This window comes from Phoca vitulina, unplaced genomic scaffold (genome assembly GCF_004348235.1).
Source record: "Phoca vitulina isolate PV1807 unplaced genomic scaffold, GSC_HSeal_1.0 scaffold4, whole genome shotgun sequence".
Taxonomy (NCBI): domain Eukaryota; kingdom Metazoa; phylum Chordata; class Mammalia; order Carnivora; family Phocidae; genus Phoca; species Phoca vitulina.
Window position 1 is genome coordinate 74,329,444 of NW_022589707.1, and position 23,667 is coordinate 74,353,110.

Below are 23,667 nucleotides of genomic sequence, written 5' to 3' on the forward strand. Positions count from 1 at the left end.
TTAACCAGGATTTATCTGTGAACATGAGGGACGCACAGAACATTGTCTTACGGCATTCTGTGGAAAGTCTTTGTTTGTTTCTTCTTTAATTTGGGCTTTCTCTTCTGAAACATCTTCATCAGCCTCTTGTTACTCCTCCACTTTTTTCAAAAGTTGAGAAGATTCTAGTAATAATTTTTTTTGGAAGAGTGTGGCTTGGTCTGCACCTTTTTGAAGGAAAAAGGCAATCTGCTACAAATATCATACAGAGTCCCAATGATAGTCCTGAAAGCAGAGTTGCTAAAGCATAAACTGTATATTATTCCCAAACTGGTAATCCAGGGTCTTCAAATAGTTATGGCCAGTCCGGACCCACATAGATAGCTGAAAGAGTGCTGACACACTACTCATCAGAACAGAAGCTGGACCAAACCATGATGAAACAGGTTCAATACTCTTCTACTCTTGCTCACTTCTAAAGTTTATGAAGTCCTTCTTAGTCCTTGAGCCCTGAGAGCACCTAAATTCACCATCTTTACAACGATTAAGGAGTAGGAAGAGCAATTATGATAAATCATCCACTCAGCCCTGGCTGCTCTGTGGCATCTACTTTTGCAACATTAACCTCAAGATCTTCTCCCCATTCAGTAAAACTTTCCTATTCTGGTTGAAGATTCTGACAGGTAGGACGGTATGGCACCTAAAATTCTATCAACCACTCTCATTGCAGCAACTCTTTTGAGTTCTTGCCGTGGTGATGGGCACATTGCTCTGCTGTCCATGGTCTGGGGAGCCCTGCCAAGCAACAGCAACAGCTCTGACACGGGAACCATGAGACTCCTGGAGGCCATCATGTCTGGTGCTTGTCCACCCCCCAGCCCATTTTTACTTGCAGTTGATTTCTAGTTTTATACCATTGTGGTCAGAAAAGATGCTTGATATAATTTCGATCTTCTTAAATTTATGAAGACTTGTTTTATGGCTTAACATACACTCTATCCTGGAGAATGTTCTGTGTGCACTTGAGAAGAATGTGTATTAGGTTGCTTTTAGATGGAATGTTCTATATATATCTGTTAAGTCTATCTGGTCTAACGTGTTGTTTAAGGTCAATATTTCCTTATTGATTTTCTGTCCAGATGATCTATCTATTAGTGCAAGTGGGGTATTAAAGTCCCCTACTATTATTGTATTGCTATTTCTCTATTTAGGTCTTTTGATACCGGCTTTATATTTTTAGGTGTTACTATATTAGGTGCATAAATATTAACAAATGTTATATCCACTTGTTGGATTGACCCCTTTATCATGATGTAAATCCTCTCTTTTTCTCTTGTTATGGCCTTTGTCTTAAAGTCGATTTTGTCCGATATAAGTATGGCCAGCCCAGCTTCCTTTTGGTTTTCATTTGTATGGAGTATCTTTTCCATATCTTCATTTTCGGTCTGTATGTATCTTTACTTCTGAGGCGAGTCTCTTGTAAGCAGCTTATACATAGTATTTTTTTTTTAATCCATTAAGCACTCTCTGTCTTTTGATTGAAGAGGTAGTCCATTGATGTTTAAAATAATTATAGTTATGTATGTATTGCCATTTTGTTCATTGTTTTATGGTTGTTTTGTAGTTTCTCCCTGTTCCTTTCAATTTCTCGTGCTCTCTTCCCTTGTGGTTGATGAATTGCTTTAGTGTTATGTCTAGATTCCACTCTCATTGTCTCTTGTGTACCTACTATAGGTTTTTGCTTTGTGGTTATAATGTGGCTTACATGTATCAGCCCATATGAATACCAGTCTATTTTAAGTTGATAGCAAGTTTGAACACCCTCTAAAACTTTACATTTTCACTGCCCCTTTCCCATGTTTCATGTTTTTGATGCCACATTTTGCATCTTTTTATTTTGTGTATGCCTTAACTAATTATTGTAATTATACTTATTTTTACTACTTTTGTCTCTTAACCTTCATGCTAGCTTTGTAAGTGATAAGTCTACTACCTTTACTATAAGTTTACCTTTACCAGTGAGATTTTAATTCCATGTGTTTTCTTGTTACTAATTAGTTCCCTTTCTTCAGCTTACAAAAGTCGTTTCTTTTAAAAGTCAACATTTCTTTTAAGACTGATTTAGTGATGATGAACACCTTTAGCTTTTGCTTGTGTGGAACACTCTATCTCTCCTTCAATTCTTGCCAGGTAGAGTATTCTTGGTTGGAAGGTTTTTTTTGTTTTTTTTGTTTTTTTTTTTTGCTTTGAGCATTTTGGAAATATCATGTCACTCCTCCCTTCTGGCCTGTAAAGTATCTTAAAAAATCTGCTGATTGTCTTATGGGAGTTGTTAGTTTGTAACAAGTTATTTTTCTCTTGCTAGCCTTAAGATTTTCCTGTATCTTTAACTTCTGACATTTTAAGTATAATGTGCTTGGTGTGTATTTCTTTGGGTTCATCTTGGTAAGAACTCTCTGGGTTTCTTGGATCCAGGTATCTGTCTCCTTTTCCAAGTTAGCAAAGTTTTCAGCTGTTATTTTTTCAAATAAGAAGAATTCTCTCTCTTCTCCTTCTGGGACCCCTATAATGTGAATATTAGTCCACTTGATGTTGTCCCATAAGTCCTCTAAGCTATCTTCACTTTTTCCATTCTTTTTCCTTTTTTTGTTCTGACTGGTAAGTTCCGTTGCCATGTCTTAGGGATCACTTTCTTTTGCTTCATTCAGTCTGCTGTTGAGCTCCTCCAGTGTATTTTTCAGTTCAGTTAGTGTATGGCAAAGTCACAGGGTGGTGCTGGGCTATGGCACGCCCACCTATCAGGTTTAGCGGGGCATTGAGTCTAAGGGGTGTGGGGCCAGGGTAAGCGTGCCTGGCGTGCTTAGCAGGGCTGTACCACAGGTGAGTGCTGAGCCAGTGCAAGCTTCCCCCACCAGGGTTTAGTGGGGTGGGGTCATAGGGGAGTGCAAGGGTGTGGTAAGTGCTGCTAGCAACAGAGGGGGATAGTGCAAAAGTGGCACCTACCAGTATCCCCATCTCACAAGAAAATTCCAACAAACCTCTATTCCTCTGGCAGACACTTTAAGGTGTGAATGAATCCCCTTCACATAGGGTCTAAGCACTTTCAACCTGCTGCTTTTGCACTGAGTCCTGAGGCCAGTGAGTCTGGGCATGATTCTTTAAGAACAGAGTTTTAATTTTCTACATCCCTTTGTGTCTCCTGAATATAAGCCCTGTTGGTTTTCAAAGCCAGATGTTCTGGGGGCTTGTCTCTGGTGCGGCTCCCAAAGGTCAGCATGCCCGATGTAGGGCGCAAACCCCTTACTCCTCAGGGATATTCTCCGTGTTTGTGAGATGCCTCCTGCTTGTGGGTTACCCCACCAGGGGAAGGGTTTTAGGCAAGACCATGTGTCTGCCTCTCCTACCCCATCTTGATGTGGCCTTTTTATCTTCTGTAGTGGAGGATCTGTTTAGCTAGTTTTCAGGTCTGTTTCAGACAGAAGTGTTTTATATGTAGCTGTAGATTTGTTGTGTCCATGGGAGGAGGTGAGTTCAGGGTCTTCCTATGCTGTCATCTTGAACTGTCCTCCCCATATCTGGCATTTAGAATGCCTCACACATATTTAGAACAAGGTGAGAATCCTTAAACTGAATTCTGCTTAGTAATTACACATCAGCATTCTTCCCTATTCTAGTTTGAAAAGGAGCTTGCTGCAAGGCAAAATATTACCCTGACCATCCAGATCCCCATATACAGACATTTATGGTTCAGTTATCAGTTTAATTTTTTTTCATTTGGTCATTTTATACATAACAGATGACATCATCCAAATGGCTTTTAGGATAATGCCTCATTTTCACTGAAACATTTTGCCTAACTGAATCTGAGATACCTCCCATTTGGGTACAGCAGCTTTTATAAAAATTGCCTCAACCAGGCTCATTACAGCTAAATTTACACCACCTGTTTTAATGTGCATATTGTCATGACCCACAGAGACTGCATTAAGTAATTAAGAGACAGACCACATAGTGTCATTTGCTGTAACTGAATCTGTGGATTCAATCAATAGCCACCTGAAAGTGCCTGGGGCTCCAGGATTAGGGCACAACCTGCTGAGTCAAGCCCTGGGGGGTCCAAATGGGAGTGCATTAATTTGTGACACCATTGTGCTGTTTTCAGTCCCATTTTAATTAGTCATAAAACATAGCATAAGCCAAGTTGTTTAACAAAACCATCCAAGACTGATTATTCCTTTCCTTAGAAAAGATTTGAAACAGAGCTAAAGATAAAAGAAGATCGCCAACTGAGGACACATCAATCTTATCTGCCTTTTTAAGGCACAGTTTATCTCTACAGAAGAGCTGAATCCTGTGTTTGCTGCAGGCTTTCTTATTTTCTACAGACTAAAAGAAATAGCCATTTTGAAGTGCTAATGCGACTGTAAACACAATTCATTTTATTTGAGTTTTTATAGTTCCACTGGTGAAAGGGCTGCACAGCTGTTGTTTGCTAAATTGTCATTTGTTGGGTTAAAAGTTCGTCACACTCATCCAAAGTATGGTCACTGCTCAGGAATCAGATGACCACACCAGAGCTACATACTATATGGATCATATAATTTATTTTGGATCAGCTTCTTTCCAGATGCTAAAATCTGGTGTATTTATTAAGAATTGGCTTAAGCCCTGATTCACTCTGGAATTCAACTGAAACAGACTAATTGAATGGGACTCTTCCCAACACATATGTCTCCTCCAAGCTGAAAGTGATTTAGGGTTTTGATGGCACTTAGTGACCATTGGGTAGATTTGTACTCATTCTAGGCAGATCACATGCCACAGTGTTTCCACCCTACAAGGAATCTTGAGGTGAATATTTCCCAGATGGCTTTTTCAGACAAAGGTCTCTTACAAAAGAAGGAAAGAACACATTTACCAAGTCCAAAGAACAGTTCATATTTAAGAATTTTTGATGGACAAATTCAGGAGCTTTTTCAAACTCTACAGGGTGCTTTTGGAATATGTTTGGAATATAAACACATACTTGCACATTGCCCAGCTGCCACCTGGCCTAGAGTGTGACCTTTCATAGAATTTTTGTATTTTGAAACAAAAAGGAATCTTGGTGGTCATTGGGGTCAGACTGTCCTTTTACAGAAAAGAAAAATGGGGCCAAAATAAGTTAAGTTATACACTTAGATGAATGCGATCTCCATCCAAAGTTCCACATTCTCTCCCATTCCAGAGGGCATCCTGGGCTCGGTGGCATGGGTGCAAATCAGTAGCATGGCACTTACTGGTGACATTCTCTCTCTCCTGCTTTTATATTTACTTCTCTCCCTTTCACTTCTGTTTCTTTTTCTTGCTTTCCCCTACATTTGCTCCTCCTCTCCCACTCTTTTTTTGCTATCTCTCTGTTTAAGAACATCTCCCAATTCTATCCCTCAGTTTTAGTTATTGTACCGACAAGAATAGCCTGTGGAGACAAATTTTAAAAAATCCCACTAAATAATTGTTCGTATAATTTCTGATTCCTTTCAACTTCCAAATTAGTGTTTATTGCCTATAGCATTTGTCTGAAAACTGTACTACCTTATGACATCTGAGGTTTTATTGTAATATATTTACTTTTACTTTTTATGAGTATATGTAGACACAGAGATCTCAGATTGCTTTGAATCCCCCAGAGTACCTAGTACAGTGCTAGACTATCTGATTGTTTAAAGGGGTTGCTTTTCTATCTGGATCTTTCAGGTCAGTGGCTTTGATTTAGAAAATGTATCCAATTGATCAAATCATTGCTTACGATTAGTTTAGGGGGAAAAAAACACTTTCAAAATGCAGATTTACCTATGTACCTTGAATGGAACGGGCATTTCAATGCCCCATTTCATGATAAGGTGAGGTAATCCTACCATTTAATTTAGGCATTTAAAATTTTTAGGGATTTAACTTCTCTATTCAATTGAGAAATTACCTCAACTCTTTCATTAAATCTTTGCTTCCACCACACACACACACACCCCACTACACCTGGAGTGCAAATGTGCAGAAGAAATAAGAAGTTCATTTTAATCATCAAAGTTTATTAACTTAATCTTCAGGCCTATATGTTCAGAATTTGGGTGATAGCTACAGCAAAGTGAATGTTAGAAATACCATGCTAGAATTATAGAAATGTGTTGCAATCCTGATCATTCATCATAATGAAAGTCGATAAATTAAGGAAGTGAGAATAACCCAGGACAACAAAAAGAGCTTGTGAAAGAGCACCAGAAAATATTTGCAATAAGACACAGATGGGGAAATGTGTCACATGCAGCACAAATGTGACTAACAGAAGGTGGGGTGGCCCAGAAGAGACTGAGGCTGACAGAGTAATGCAGAGGCCAGTGGGAAGGAAGCGAGGAGGACGCTGGCAGGAAGTGCAATGGCTCATGCAGATGGAGTGACTGGGAGACAGCACAGGAGCTAACTGACCTGGGTGAACCAGTCTTTGCTGCTGACTAACATGGATCACAGGAATATGAAAGGTCAATGAGTGGCAAACTGGATGGCATAGATTGTGCTATAAAACTATAGGAGTACTGATACTCCTATAGCGTGTGTGTGTGTGTGTGTGTGTGTGAGAGAGAGAGAGAGAGAGAGAGAGAGAGAGATAAATGGGCAGGACAAATTACTGAGATAATTTGTGTTGCTCTCACAGTATTTGTTTTCTTCCTATTCAGCGCTCATACTGAAAAGCAGGTAACCAGGCCATGTATTCTCTTGCCCCTGAGGAGATTTGTGTAGCTTGAAATTTGGAAAATGAAAATTGCCTTGGAAAAATTAGCTCTTTAAGATTCACTACATATTCATCATATTATGTTAATTCGCTTTATATGAATTAACGTTGTTTCCTAAATAATTGCATTGAAAAGTATGTTTAAAGTTAATATTTCTGTTAATTTTCCAGTTTTTTTGAGATATAATTGACATATAGCACCATACAAGTTTCAGGTTATAGCATAATGATTTAGCTTACATATATCATGAAATGATTAGTACAATATATTTAGTTAACATCCATCATCTCATGCAGATATAAAAAAAAGAAGAAAAAAAATTGTGTTTTTTCCCTTGTGGTGATAACTCTTGGGATTTACTCTTTTAACAACTTTCAGATACACCAAACTCTCATACAACTTTCAGCAGTGTTAACTATAGTTAACTAGAGTTGTATGTTATATCCCTAATACTTATTTATTTTATAACTGGAAGTTTGTACTTTTGACCACTTTCATCCAATTTCCCCTCCCCCACATCCTGCCTCTAGTGGCCACAAGTCTGATCTCTTCTATGAGTTTCTTTCTTTCTTTCTTTTTTCCTCTTTTTTCTTTCTTTTGTTCGTTCGTTCATTCGTTCTTTCTTTCTTTCTTTCTTTTTCTCTCTCCCTTTCTCTCTTTCTCTCTTTTCTTTTTTTTGATAGGACACAGGCCAAGAAATGAGTTACTATATTGTTGGACATGATCCTGAATACCATGAGGAGGGTTGCTGCACCGCAGTGTGAAAGAACGGGAGTCTATCTAGAACCCAGGGGTTTCCTGGAGCATCTCTTGGTGTTTTTCATGCCTACTGATGAGTCAAATGGGCAATTGCAATAAACCCCAAATTGGCAACATTAAAGTAGGGAGCTCCAAACTCTCGTGAAGCAAGCTATCTAGACTGAAATTCTAGCCAATGTTGAGAAAAGCATAAAACTGGTGATAGAGTGAGGACCAAATAAATATCACTTGTACCTTTTGGACTCATTGCATTAGTGGAGACAGCACGCTGTTTATTAACTTTGGCATATTAAATCATGGTGTGTATCCCAGAAAATTATTGAAAAATAAACATATTATGTTTTTATTTTCTAATTGTTGCTATTGTAAATTTCACAATACTTGTTCTTCTATATACATGTTCTAGCCAAGCTGGTCTGCTCACTGATATGCTCTGCATATTCCTTTCTCTAACCTTTTCCACCAATTGGCGCCATATGCCTTCCCCAGCCTCTCCTCTATGACTTTAGCTCAATTCGTCCTTTGTAGCCCATTTTCCTTTTCAGCCCTTGCCCTAATTTTTTTTCTTTCATTAATTTTCTATATATTGATTACTTCTCTGTGCCTATTTTGCCCTGTTGATAAGATAGAAATACCAGTATCAAACTCAGACGGGGTTTGTGTACATTAAGTGAAGTCAATGTAGGGAAGCATTGAATAAGTGATTAAGCACTACAAAAATAAAAATAATATCATGCCTATTTTCTTATGTTTTTCAATATATTGTTATATTTATTATAATTATTTCTTGTGTTATTATTTGTTGTGTGAGTGTCACTGTTATATTACTTATCACTTTGTGTGCCTCCTGTCTGTGTACATATTGCCTTTTTACTACATAATCAGGGCTTTAAAGAAGGAGTCACTGTTTATTCATGGATCTTCCACCAGCACAAAGCTGGTACCTTGTACATGAGAGACCCTCAATGATGTCAACAGGGTAATAAATGCTATTACATGATTGATTCTACTATTTGGATTTTGAGTTATAAACTGTTCTATAAAGAATTTTAAAATTAGGGGCACCTGGGTGGCTCAGTCGGTTAAGCATCTGCCTTTGGCTCAGGTCATGTTCCCAGGGTCCTAAGATCGAGTCCCACGTCAGGCTCCCTGTTCTGCAGAGAGCCTGCTTCTCCCTCTGCCTCTCTCTCTCTCTCTCTGTCTTTCATGAATAAATAAAATCTTTAAAAAAAAATTTTAAAATTAAAACAGCAGAGTATAAATTAAGGTCCAGAACTTATATATGCTTTATTAAGAGAAATGCTCAACCAAAGGGCACATCCCTCTTGCACTGGTATGCTCCATCCAGTCCACCAGCAACTCATATAAATACACGTCTTGAAGGAGTCTGTTGAATCTACTATGTATAAAACACAGTTCAAATCATAACTTCTCTAAAAGACCTGTAGACCTCTCAGACACAGTTAATGCTCTGACTTATTTCTGTGTCATCTTTTCAGCTATAGACTTTGCTTCACCTGTTGTCCTGCATGCAATTATTCATTTACATGGCTTTTCTTCTGTTGTATGATGACTCTTCGAGGGCAGTGATCATGATTTTTCATCCTCCTATTCCCAGTCCCTACCACAGTTCTTGTAGTGTCTACAATGTTCATTAAATTAGAATTAATTAAAATTAATTAGAGGAAATTGATCATTTATATTGCTTTATAATTACAAAAACGAAAAGGCTTGAGATGAAAATTTGATCTGGGAAAAATATATATACATACATGTCATTATGTAAGTTTCATCATCATAATAATTTTGGTAACCTTAATGATAACAAGAATACCCAAAGATGATATATTACTGTCAAGCATAGAGCTGAAAAGAAAAAGAACTGTATGGTATCTACTAAATATAGTTCAGTCAATATTTGTTTATGATGCCATTAGTTACTACCTACTTGCTGGTGTTCATCCATAATCAGCAAATTAATAGATTGTATTTCTGATGATACTTCTATTTTTCTGCCTAATGGTGTATTAAGTATGCTCACATTGGGTTTCCTGATTAGAATTAATTGGCACATTAGAACATTGTTTATTGAGCATGGCAAATGTTTGCCTAAATTGTTTTGCTTTCTTATCTAAAAAAAAAAAAAAGAAGTGTGCTAAGAAGGCCTACCAGGAGAAGAAAACTAAAGTGTTCTATTGAGAATAGGAGCATCCCTAGTCCCAGTGTCTTGATTTTCAGATCACCAGTGTGACACCAACTGAAGATGAGAAGGGTCTTGGACAGAACTCTGAGTAAAACTAAGTTCTAAGGGATAGGCAGAGCAAGAGAACCTGCAATAGAGACTGAGCTATGGCCAGATAGGGAAGCAAGGAGATTCTAGTGTTAAAGGAATAATCTCAAGGAAGCCAGATAAAGAGTGTTTTAAGAAGAGGGTTATGACCACAGAATCTAATGCTGGGATAAAGTCAAGTTAATTTAAAATCTAAAAAGTGTTCATTGGTTTGGACAACAAAACGGGCATAGTTTCAGTGCAGCAGTGGGGAGAAATAAAGTGCTCCACCCAGCTCCCTCCTCCAGGGTGGAAACGTCTATCCCCTTGATGCTTCACATATCTGTGGTTATTAGTTCTCAGTTGTGCCCCACAGGGGGGATTGCAACAGTCACTGGGAACTGCCTCACCAAGAATTATATCCTCTCCCTTGGTAGATCATGACCAAACACTTCCTGATGTGAGAAAACAAAGACCTCCTGTTTCAATTTAGGATAATTCTGAAGGGCCATCTTAATTCCATAGCTCTTACAGTTTTGGCTGAGATCAAAAAATTTTCTGCTCATGATTCCTCATATGATCCTCATATCAGAGTACATTTCAGGAAATTCAGTCTAAGACAGCTAGTACCAGAAGTGGTCCTACAAAGTGGATTCTAAATTGAAATTTGGAGATGGATCTCTCATTGACCAGCTGACAATGGGGACCCCGTCACTGGGAGTGGTTGGAGTATGGATAGCCCCTGGGATGTTATGATAGTACAATTGCTGAAAATTTTACTGATGGTGAACTGGGATGGAATTCCAGTGGGCAAGCATTTGCTGACTATGGAATGCCTCTGGCATTTCTGAGGAATTGGTGAAAATACATTCTTAATTTGAGTGGCTATTGCTGATCAACATTGAAGAGAGATCAAGATGGGCTAAATGTGATAAATAACTAATTAGAGGCACAATGTGAGAGTCAGAGAGCATCCTTGGCATCGTTATAAAAGTCTTAATCTCCTGCAGCTAGAGAGCAGAAAGAGGAGAGGACTAGGGTTTACAATTTATTTGTATGAGTAGGGGAACTATACAAGATGGGAACAATATGTACTGGCAAGAGGCAGGAGTATGTGTCAAAGATTGGAGCCCGAGGGTACTAAATCAAGGAGGAATCTAACATGAAGTTGAATGGAGAAAGCTTATCAATATGGTTTTACAACAAGCCCAACAGAGAGAGCATCTGATCCCAGACCGTCAAGTGCCTATGTGGCCAGAATTTCCCTCGTGAGCTGTAATCACCAAGTCATAAGCAGGGAAAGGGTCAGCAGAAATCCATTTTAAGATGGAAGTGGTACATCTGGAATCAAGCAGAAGCAGAGTCAGAAAACACAAGTAAACTGCATGAGCACTGTCCCGGATACCACTGGCACCTCTTTCTCAGCTCACTCCTACTGCCTCAGGAAAAGCCCTTTATGGTTTCCAGAGAGGAGAAAAAAGGAGCAGGATTAATGGGTGGGTCAGCTGGATGATTGGTGCAAGTGAAAAACGGATGTTTCTGTACTACAAGTGACAGGTTCTGGCCTAAGAAGAAATTGGTAAGAAGAAATCCTCCCAAAGGGCAGACCTCCCTTTGGTGGACCAGTTCAGCCATTTTGTAGGAAAGAGACACTGCCCGAGATAACTGCCACACCCCTGAGGTTGAGCGGTTCCCTTTCTTTCTCTCTCTCTTTTTTTTTTTAGAGAGGGAGAGAGAGAGAGAATGCGGAGTGGCGCAAAGAGAGAGGGAAAGAGAATCTTAAGCAGGCTCCACACCTGGTGTGGAGCCCAACATTGACCTATCTCAGGACACTGAGATCACGCCCAGAGCCCAAATCAAGGGTCGGATGTTAAACTGACTGAGCCACCTAGGCACCCCAGTTAAGTGGTTCCCTTAAATGTTGCACCCTAAGTCCTCACTTGCCTTATCTAGTTCCAAGAGAACAAGGGATTCACTGGTCCTATCACGTTACTACACAACTCAGAACCAATCAGCCTGATAGACATGGGTTGGCCCCTTCCAGGTGTAGCTGAGGTGCCAGCTTGGGGAGGATACCCTGTGAGAAAGGCGCCATCTTCCTGCCTGTCAGATTGAGCCTAAATCAGCACCTATTGTATGCAGCTGTGTATACGGAGGTAGAATTTGGGGCTTGGAACTGGAAGAGCTAAGGAGTGGCTCTGATTGCCATCACTCACAATGACCCACTTGGAAGGAATTTGAGTTTTCCGCACATATAGTTTTAGATTAGAGATTCTGGTTCCCAGTAACAGTACCATGAGGCTTTAGACTGCCACTGCAACCCAGTCTTCCGGGATCCTCATGCCAAGACACGAGCAGAGAAGAAAATGAGCTACTATCCCTGCAGGGGTGATTAATCAGGCGAGGCAGGACAGCTGTTATGTAATGCGGGGAGGGAGGACTATGTTTGACCCTCCAGTGATTCTCAGGGACGTCTGTGGGCAATGCCTTGTCCAGCTTTAATGATATATAGAAAAGTAGAGCAGCCGCAACCTGGGAGTGGCACGTACCCAGGGGCTCCAATCCTTCAGGAATGATGCTGAGACAGCCAACCAGGCAAATTGCCTCCACCGGCGGAGCTGTTGGCTGAGGAAAAGGGCATCTACAATGAGTGGTGGAGGGAGAAGATGAGCGCCTGTTGTAGTTTTGAGATCAGGTGGAGCCATAGGGGCTCTAGTTCATTCCACCAACACTTCTCTCCTAACTTGCCCCAGGAAACCAGGCTAACTAGAATCCTGGCCAAGCTTTTCCCTGACGGGGAGAAATCACTTAAGAAGCAAGTGGTTGTAAGCCCCTCAAAGAGTAGATGTAGTGGATACCATCTTGCTACACCCAGTCGCTTCTGGAAGGCCAAATTCTCTGGTTGCAGTACTTATTCCAGAGACCCAGTGTAAGACATGGGGTGCTGTGTAAGAAAAGCGGAGGGGAAGCAAAGACAGTAATGGCAGAGGGTTCTTTCAAGAAGGCAAAAAACGTTGTGGTAGCTGGAAGAAGCAGATTGGGCTAAGAGTTTTTCTTTTGTTTAATTGGTTGGTTGGTTGTTTTAAGATAGGAAAAACTTAATTATGCTTAATTGTTTTTTAATTTAAATTCAATTAATTAACATAGTGTATAGGTTTCAGAGGTAGAGTTCAGTGATTCATCAGTCTTATACCCACTGCTCATTACATCACATGCCCTCCTTAATGCCCATCAGCCAGTTACCCACCCCCCTAGCAACCCTCATTTTCTTTCCTATGATTAAGAGTCTTTTATGGTTTGTCTCCTTCTCTGATTTCATCTTGTTTGATTCTTCCCTCCCTTCCCTTATGATCCTTTGTTGTGTTTCTTAAATTCCACATATGAGTGAGATCATATGATAACTGTCTTTCTCTGACTGACTTATTTCACTTAGCATAATACCCTCTAGTTCCATCCACGTTGTTGCAATGGCAAGATTTAATTTTTTTGGTGTCTGAATAATATTCCATTGTATATGTACCACATCTTCTTTATCCATTCATCTGCCAATGGACATTTGGGCTCTTTCCATAGTTTGGCTATTGTGGACATTGCTGCTATAATCATCAGGGTGCAGGTGCCCCTTCAGATCATTACATTTGTACCTTTGGGGTAAATACCCAGTAGTGCAATTGCTGGGTTGTATGGTAGCTCTATTTTCAACTTTTTGAGGAAACTCCATACTGTTTTCCAGAGTGGCTATATCAGCTTCCATTCCCACCAACAGTGTAAGAGGGTTCCCCTTTCTCCACATCCTGGCCAACATCTGTCCTTTCCTGACTTGTTATAGTTTTAGCCATTCTGATCAGTGTGAAGTGGTATCTCAATGTGATTTTGATTTGTATTTGATGCCAAGTGATGGTGAACATTTTTTCATGTGTCTGTTGGTCATTTGTATGTCTTCTTTGGAGAAATGTCTGTTCATGACTTCTGCCTGTTTCTTTTTTCTTTTTTAAGATTTTATTTATTTGACAGAGAGAGAGATAGTGAGAGCAGGAACACAAGCAGGGGGAGTGGGAGAGGGAGAAGCAGGCTTCCCGCGGAGCAGGGAGCCCGATGCGGGGCTCGATCCTAGGACCCTGGGATCATGACCTGAGCCAAAGGCAGAGGCTTAACGACTGAGCCACCCAGGTGCCCCCTTCTGCCCGTTTCTTGATTGGATTATTTGTTTTTTGGGCATGGAGTTTGATAAGTTCTTTGTAGATTTTGGATACTAGCCCTTCAGCTGATAAGACATTTGCAAGTATCTTTTCCCATTCTTTTGGTTGTCTTTTGGTTTTGTCGACTGTTCCTTTTGCTGTGCAAAAGCTTTTTAGCTTGACAAAGTCCCAATAGTTCATTTTTGCCTTTGTTTCCCTTGCCTTTGGAGATGTGTCTAGCAAGAAGTTGCTGCGACTGAGGTAGAAGAGGATACTGCCTGTGTTCTCCTCTGGGATTTTGGTGGATTCCTGTCTCACATTTAGGTCTTTCATGCATTTTGAGTTTATCTTTGTGTATGGTGTAAGAAAATGGTCCAGTTTCATTCTTCTGCATGTGGCTTTCTGATTTTCCCAGCACCACTTGTTGAAGAGATTATCTTTTTTCCACTGGACATTCTTTCCTGTTTTGTCAAAGATTAGTTGACCATAGAGTTGAGGGTCCATTTCTGGGCTCTCTGTTCTGTTCCATTGATCTATGTGTCTGTTTTTGTGCCAGTACCATACTGTCTTGATGATGACAGCTTTGTAATAGAGCTGGAAGTCCGGAATTGTGATGCCGCCAGCTTTGGTTTTCTTTTTCAACATTCCTTTGGCTATTCAGGGTCTTTTCTGGTTCCATACAATTATTTGTTCCAGCTCTGTGAAAAATGTTGATGGTATTTTGATAGGGATTATACTGAATGTACAGCTCGCTCTAGGTAGCATAGACATTTTAAGAATACTTGTTCTTCCGATCCATGAGCATGCAGTGTTTTTCCATTTCTTTGTGTCTTAATTATTGATGGAAAAGAAAGGAAGAGGTGGAACATACAGAAAAAGGTGAGGAAAAAGAATGGAATGAGGTGATGGGGTAGAAGGAAGGATGGAATCAAAGGTTTAAGAGGAAAGCCTTAACCTTATTTTAGTGTACAGTATGATTTATAAATCTCATCCAGTGTTTTGCAAATGGTTAGTCATTCATTTCAACACTATTCTCAACTAGCTCACTTTTTCACCACTTATGTAAATTGCTACTTTTATCACAAACTGAATCCTCATACATTCATGAGCCTGTTTTCAAACTCTTGCATTGCATAACCTCTTTATTTCTCATCCAAAATTAAAATAAAATCGCTCTAGTTTTTATGTAACATTTAATTGATAGGATAAAACATTTCTATTCCTTCTCATTGCTGTCTTTTTTTAATTCCAAAATTTATTTTTTATATACCATGTGTTTATTTTTTGGGTTTATTTTCAGGACTTTATTTTTTTAAAGATTTTATTTATTTATTTGAGAGAGAGAAAAAGTGAGAGAGAGCAGGAGAGGGGAGAGGGTCAGAGGGAGAAGCAGACTCCCCGATGAGCAAGGAGCCCAATGCAGGACCCGATCCCAGGACCCTGAGACGGCAGGCAGTCTCTTAACCAACTGAGCCACCCAGGCACCCCTTCAGGACTTTTTAAAATCTTTTCATTGCCATTCAGAATCTTTGCATTTTTTCAAATTTTTGTTTGTTAGGATGGAGAGGGCTACAGATTTTATTGTATTGATCTCTTATTGATCCCCTTATGGAATTTTTATGGGTGTTTTACATTTATTCATTTTCTTTAGGGTTTTTCAGATAGCAATATTTCTCTTTTGAATAATTTATATCTAATCTATTTCTTGTTAGCCTTATTAGCTAGAACCTACTATACTGTCCTCCAAGGTGGAGATTTGAGTGTGGGAAATTGGGGGAGTGCTTGTGGGAGTGGGGAGAAGAAAACATGTTTGGGGACATCGGGAAGGTGTGTTGTTACACAATCACAGTCAAGTCCTTAGCCGCCCACAGGTTACTCTAAAGCTCACCCGATCCTTCAGAGCTGTCGCAGGGGAACCCCCAGATGACCAGTCACCTGATGCTGGTTGTCTCTAAAGGGAGAATGGCCTTAATTAAGCCAGGTGATTCACATCACAATGTGCAAATCCTGCGGACAGCTGAGCGCTGAGAGCTGTGTTGGTTCGTGGGTTCCTCGGGAGCTTCCCAGGTGTGATGTGAAACCAGCCCCTGTACTCAGAGGGCAGGGAGACGGTGAAGAAAGAGGCAGGCCATCCAGGTTAGTAGGTGGCAGTTTTAATAAGCAAAGGGAACTTACATAGGAGGCTTGTCTTGGGACGCAGTAAGATAAATCGATCCTCGTATCTGCCGGCCACATCTTAAAAGTTTATACAGAGGCCTTAACTGGGATCAGTCCCGGGTACCACGTAACTGTTCTCGACACCACATCACTGTCTCAAGACTTTGTCCTTGGAGAAGGCTCTCGAAGTGGGAAAGGCAAGCAGAACCCATGTGCCAAAGACGGAGGAGGGGGTGCAGGGTCTCTGATCACCCACGTCCAGCTCACAGGTCAGCTGACGGTCACGTCTTTTTGATGACGTTCCCCCAACAGGCTGTGGACCAGGCAGCACTCCCGGCATCCTTCCCAGTGGCGAGAAAGTAAGTGCTGGTTCTGGGGGGCCTGGGCAAGCACATCATAACATTCGCTACGCTCCTTACATGAAAGATGAGGCCATCTTTGTGTTATGTTTTGAATATGGTCAGGGATTAACTGACCCCCATAGTTTTTGACAAACAACTAAAATTTACCTGCACATTTGTGATACCTTTTGTGTTGGCAATGTAATAGTTTCCCCTCTTCCGGTTTCCCCCCTTCCCCCCTCCTCCCCACCCCACCCTAGCTGCACCCACGTGATGTGACAGCTAGAAGCCTGGGAAGTACATTTTTTAGAATCTTTACCAGGAGGTTCCAGTTTGGGTTCCATGAATCAGAGACAGCTGCTTGAGGTTTGGAGGCAAGCAAAGCAGCTGAGGCCATGTTATTGCTCCTCGGGCAGCGGTGGGAGGATGTATGGGTTCGGGCAGAGATACTGTAGCTGCCTCTGGGCATTTTTCTAAAAGTTGTCTGCCGCAGTTTGCGCAGCACAATCTAGTGACTTTCAACACATCATCAGCATCACCTGGGAACTTGCAACAATGCAAATTCGTGGATCTACTCCAAACCTACACGTTCAGAAGCCCTGGAGGTAAGTGTTTTGCTGAGTCCCCCTAGTTGATTCCATATACGAAAGCTGAGGACTGCTGGAGTCCATTTTCATACAACAGATCATGGCCAAGTTTGCCAACCAGGGTTGGTTATCAGAATTACCAGGAGTGGTTCTAAAATCTTCAGATTCCTGGGGACCACTACATACCTCCCCCTAATTAAGACTCTCCAGAAAAAGGGTCTATGAATCCATATGCTTACAGGTATCCCCAGGTGATTCCGATTGTTGATCGAATGTGAGAAGTTGATCGAGTATTACTCTGTGGTCCTCCCAGTTTCTTGTTTAAACAGCATTCCCGGGGCGCCTGGGTGGCTCAGTTGGTTAAGCGACTGCCTTCGGCTCAGGTCATGATCCCAGGGTCCTGGGATCGAGCCCCACATTGGGCTCCCTGCTCAGTGGGAAGCCTGCTTCTCCCTCTCGCACTCCCCCTGCTTGTGTTCCCTCTCTCGCTGTCTCTCTCTCTCTCTGTGTCAATTAAATAAATAAATAAAATCTTTTAAACAGCATTCCCTTTTTCCTTTTAGTTACCAAGGGAGGAAAAAGCAATTACATGAAAAAGCTGTGACTTGTTTGGAAATTGTGCTCATTCAACATAAAACCCTTTTGAAACTTTCCATTCTACACTTCTGCCTTTCTCAGTACCAACTGAGACTGACCTGCCTCAGCACAGTGATCTCACCATCCCTGTTGAAATTGCAGATACTGGGCTCCATTCAGACCTAGTGAATTGCATCTCTGGGTCTGGGGCAGGTTTAGCAAATACAGCAGCACACAAACATTTGAGAGCCACCAACCAGTTTTTCCATGGTTTACATAGACACCACACCAGAGCTTACCACCGGCTGCGCTCTCTATGCTCCAAAGGCAAATATGACAGAGGGCCATCTTCGGAGTCCTGGTGTTAGCTCTGGACTTCCGTTTCTTCATGGGTCAATGAGGGTGCGGAAAGAGATTGTTTCTAATTTCTCCTACTCTAAAGTGATATGATTAGATTGTGTCTTATCAACCTATCCACACAGCCACTTCAAAGAACCATAAATAATGTGATATGGTTTTCCTTGGGCCTCCTGCTTGACCACATCATTTATTGCATTAGCTAGAGGAAAATATTTTAGTTTTATTGCCCTGTTGGTTCAAAATAAAAGGAAAAGAGGCGTAGAGGTGTGCTCTAAGTATTTTGTTCATACTTTGATCTATTCTAACAAATATGTTTTTTCTTTTTTATTCAAAATATCTAAAATGCTGATCGTAATCTTGGACAGTCTTACAAGAGGACTGAATTAGATGTTACTACTAAATGAAAATATTAAATGCTTAAGTAGCACAAAGTCAGTAATATCCAAAAGCATCACATTTTATTTCAATGTTTAATTTTAGTTATAACTCTTCTTTATTGTAAAAATATAATCTATACATAATATTTTATTAACAGCTAACAATGACTACATGTTTAACTATTCAGGCTTTTTCTTATTGTTTTTAGTTAAAAATGTGTCTTTTTAGCCTGTGAATAAGTAATGATAATCTATTTGCTTATAGTGAAACTAAACACATGTTGAGAAGCATCTAGCACCATGCCTTGAATTGGTATTTAGTAAATGTTTTTTGAATGGTGAGTGGGTACTCCCCCAAATATTTCTGACACAAGTAATGATTTTTAAAAATACCTTTTGCATAATTTGAATAATGAACAGTAAGTCTTTCTTTAGGCTTACAGAGGCTTCAGTTTTCTTTGTCTACAATTTTAATGTATCTTAAGATAATTTCCTATTGCCCTGAAATTGCTCTGGATAAATTAAGAGTTCTTATGGGCATGGAAGTGACAACTGTGAGATTGCAGAAACCACATGATTTCTTTTGTAAGGGAATTTTGGTGTGTGCAGGGACCATCTTATTGAAGAAAGGTGAATCGGGAAAAATTATATGAAGGTAAAATTGAGCAACCATCTGAAAATGATTAAAAGTTCTCAAGTTGTTTGGTGACTTAATCTGGAATTAAATAAAAAGTGTTGGTTTGCTGGCTTCTACTTACTAAGATGCTCCCCAAAGTTAATTTAATAGTCCCCTTATTTCTGGAATATTCCAGTCTGCTAAAGTGTTATGAGTTAATGACAAGGAAAGGACACAGCCATGGCTAATCGTCATGGTCCAATAAAGCCAAGTCTATTTACCTTCAGGGCTCAGTTCAGGATCTGTTTAGCCCGGTTTTTTCCTGGCTGAGAAGTCAGCCAGATCCTTAATTTCAAAATTGAATCATTTCATTTTATTTTGATGGCTTGGCTTTTGTATTCATAGTTCCTATGACGTTTATTGTTGGTACATTTTTAGAAATAAAAGTCTATAGTGATTATTATGTTTTTGGCCTGAGGGTAGATTTCATTTTATAACTGGTAAAAAAAATAATACTGGTGCAATAAAATGTATAGTTTGTATAAAACATACCAAAATTATTTGAAAACATGTAAATTATTGAATAAGAAAATTTCTTGCTATTCCTAAGACTTTATTCATCATTTAGCATGAGAAATGTTAATATGCTGAGCAGAAAGGCTAATATAAGACCTTTGACATTGTGAGACTCACAGGTTTTTGAAAGAATGAAGGTTATTTTATATTTAAAAATGACCTAAGTTATATTTGATGTGATTAAACCATGCGCAGTTAGTCAATTTACTTTTTATAAGAACTAATAAGAATTTTGAAAGGATTTGTGTGCATTTGAGAAACCTATCAGAATTGATAAAATAGAATTTTCCTTGGTAATATTTTGCTGAAAGAAAAGGGGTCTTCTGTAAACTAACCAAAGTTCCTAGAGAATTGGAAGAATAATAATGCCACATAAAGAATAATGAATTCGGGGGTAGAGCAAGATGGCAGAGGAGTAGGAGACCTGGATTTCGTCTCCTCTCAGGAATTCAGCTGGATAGGGATCAAACCATTCTGAACAACTACAAACTCAACAGGAGATCGAAGAAAAGAATAGCAACAACTCTCTGAACAGAAAAGCGACCACTTTCTGGAAGGTAGGACGTGCGGAGAAGTGAATCCGAGGCGATATTCGGGAGGACAGACGGCGGGGCCTCCGACGGCCGCTTCTGGCAAGTGATAGAGCAGCGGAGCACAAAATCGGAACTTTTAGAAGTCTGCTCCGCTGAGGGACGTCACTCTGGTGGCGAAGTGGGGGGTGGAACCCTCGCGGGACAGTGTGGTCTCAGGACCCTCGGGGTCACAGAAAGACCGGGGGTGCCTGAGTGCGGCAGAGCTCCCAGGGATCGGAGCAGGGAAGCCGGCTGCAGAGACGGAGCCCAGGCGCGGGCTCTCAGCTCGGGGTTGCTATAAACCGTGATCCGCGGCACAGTCGGGCCACAGCTCCTCCAGCAGGGACCCAACAAGCGGCAGATCCGGGGAGACTCACCTTCTTCCCCCGGGAAGAGCAGCGTGGGAGTGCACCGCAGGGATCTGCTGGGTTTGGAGACTCCACCCAGGGTCGGGTGCCAGAGATAGAAACGCGTGGTCACAGGCCGGGTGAGCGCGGAGTGTGGTCGGAGACTGGGGAGACGGGAGTGATTGACTGCTTTTCTCTGGGGGCGCACTGAGGAGCGGGGCCCTGAGTTCTCGGCTCCTCCAGGGCAGAGACTGGGAGGCCGCCATTTTCACTCTCCGCCTCCAAAGCTGTACGGAAAGCTTGCAGGGAACAAAAGCTCCCGAGAGCAAACCCAAGCAGATTACTTAGACCAGACTGGGCAAGGGCGGGGCAATTCCACCTCCGGCAAAGACATTTGGGAACCACGGCAACAGGCCCCTCCCCCAGAAGATCAGCGAGAACCGCCAGCCAAGACCAAGTTTACCGATCAATGAGAACGGCAGAACTCCAGCGCTAGGGGAATACTGCACATAGAATTCATGGCTTTTTTACCATGATTCTTTAGTCTTTCAAAGTTAATTAGTTTTTTTAACTGTCTTTTTTTCTTTTTCTTTTTTTTTTTTTAATTTTTCTTTTTCCCTTTTTCAACCAACATCTTATCAATCCCTTTTTTAAAAAACATTTTTATTTTTCATTTTTAGAGTCATATTCTATCCCTTCATAGTAGTTACCCGTATTTTTGGCATATATATATAAGTTGTTCTCTCTTTAAAATTTTGAGATAGTTTCTTCAAACAGATCAAAATATACTATACATCTCTAGTGTATGGTTTTTTCCTACTCCCCTGCCTGATCACATTCTCTCCCTTTTTTTTTTCTTTTTTTTTTTTAAATCCTCTTCTTTCTTTTTTCAAACAACTTATCAATTCCTTTTATAAAATTTTTTATAATTTCCATCTTTACAGTCATATTCCATCCCTTCATCATATCAACCCTTATTTTTGTACATATATAAGTTTTTCTTTCTTTAAAATTTGGGAGGCACTTTCTTTTAACAGACCAAAATACACCCAAAATCTAGTGTGTGGCACTGATCTATAAACCAGCCAGATCATATTTGATCACATTCTGTTTTTGTTTTGTTTTGTTTTGTTCTGTTTTTGTTTGTTTTTATCTTTATCTTTTTCTTTTTCTCTTTACTCTCTTTCCCTTTCTTTTCCCACTGCTTCAGGTCTTTTCTGATTTGTTTAGAGTATATTTTCTGGGGACGTTGTTACCCTGCTAGCATTTTGTTCTCTCATTAATCTATTCTCCTCTGCACAAAATGACAAGACGGAAAAAATCACCTCAACAAAAAGAACAAGAGGTAGTACCGACTGCCAGGGACCTTCTCAATACGGACATTAGTACGATGTCAGATCTAGAGTTCAGAATCATCACTTTAAAGATACTAGCTGGGCTTGAAAAAAGCATGGAAGTTATTAGAGAAACCCTTTCTGGAGAAGTAAAAGAACTAAAATCTAACCAAGTAGAAATCAAAAAGGCTATTCATGAGGTGCAATCAAATATGGGGGCGCTAACTGCTAGGATAAATGAGGCAGAAGAGAGAAACAGTGAGATAGAAGACCAAATGATGGAAAATAAAGAAGCTGAGAAAAAGAGAGATAAACAACTACTGGATCACGAGGGCAGAATTTGAGAGATAAACGATACCATAAGACGAAACAACATTAGAATAATTGGGATCCCAGAAGAAGAAGAAAGAGAGAGAGGGGCAGAAGGTATAATGGAGCAAATTATAGCAGAGAACTTCCCTAATTTGCGGAAGGAAATAGGCATCAAAATCCAGGAAGCACAGAGAACCCCTCTCAAAATCAATAAAAATAGGTCAACACCCCGACATCTAATAGTAAAACTTACGAGTCTCAGAGACAAAGAGAAAATCCTGAAAGCAGCTCGGGAGAAGAGATATGTAACCTACAATGGTAGAAACATTAGATTGGCAACAGACCTATCCACAGAGACCTGGCAGGCCAGAAAGGACTGGCAGGACATATTCAGAGCACTAAATGAGAAAAATATGCAGCCAAGAATACTATATCCAGCTAGGCTGTCATTGAAAATTGAAGGAGAGATAAAAAGCTTCCAGGACAAACAAAAACTAAAGGAATTTGCAAACACGAAACCAGCCCTGCAAGAAATCTTGAAAGGGGTCCTCTAAGCAAAGAAAGAGCCTAAAAGCAACATAGACCAGAAAGGAACACAGACAATATTCAGTAACAGTCACCTTACAGGCAATACAATGCCACTAAATTCCTATCTTTCAATAGTTACCCTGAATGTAAATGGGCTAAATGCCCCAATCAAAAGACACAGGCTATCAGATTGGATTAAAAAACAAGACCCATCGATATGCTGTCTGCAAGAGACTCATTTTAGAACCAAAGACACCCCCAGATTTAAAGTGAGGGGGTGGAAAACCATTTACCATGCTAATGGACACCAAAAGAAAGCTGGGGTAGCAATCCTTATATCAGACAAATTAGATTTTAAACCAAAGACTATAATAAGAGATGAGGAAGGACACTATATCCTACTTAAAGGGTCTATCCAACAAGAAGATCTAACAATTGTAAATATCTATGCCCCTAACACGAGAGCAGCCAATTATATAAGGTAATTAATGACAAAAGCAAAGAAACACATCGACAACAATACAATAATAGTGGGGGACTTTAACACCCCCCTCACTGAAATGGACAGATCGTCTAAGCAAAAGATCAACAAGGAAATAAAGACTTTAAATGACACACTGGACCAAATGGACTTCACAGACATATTCAGAACATTCCATCCCAAAGCAACGGAATACACATTCTTCTCTAGTGCCCATGGAACATTCTCCAGAATAGATCACATCCTAGGTCATAAATCAGGTCTCAACCAGTACCAAAAGATTGGGATCATTCCCTGCCTATTTTCAGACCAGAATGCTTTGAAACTAGAACTCAATCACAAGAGGAAAGTCGGAAAGAACTCAAATACATGGAGGCTAAAGAGCATCCTACTGAAGAATGAATGGGTCAACCAGGAAATTAAAGAAGAATTCAAAAAATTCATGGAAACCAATGAAAATGAAAACACAACTGTTCAAAATCTTTGGGATGCAGCAAAGGCAGTCCTAAGAGGAAAGTATATAGCAATACAAGCCTTTCTCAAGAAACAAG

General features: G+C 40.3%; 1 pseudogene; it reads right to left on the reverse strand.

The window, feature by feature from the left end:
- LOC116630921 lies at window positions 1-833 on the reverse strand (annotated as a pseudogene).
- Window positions 834-23,667: the final 22,834 nt, after the last annotated feature.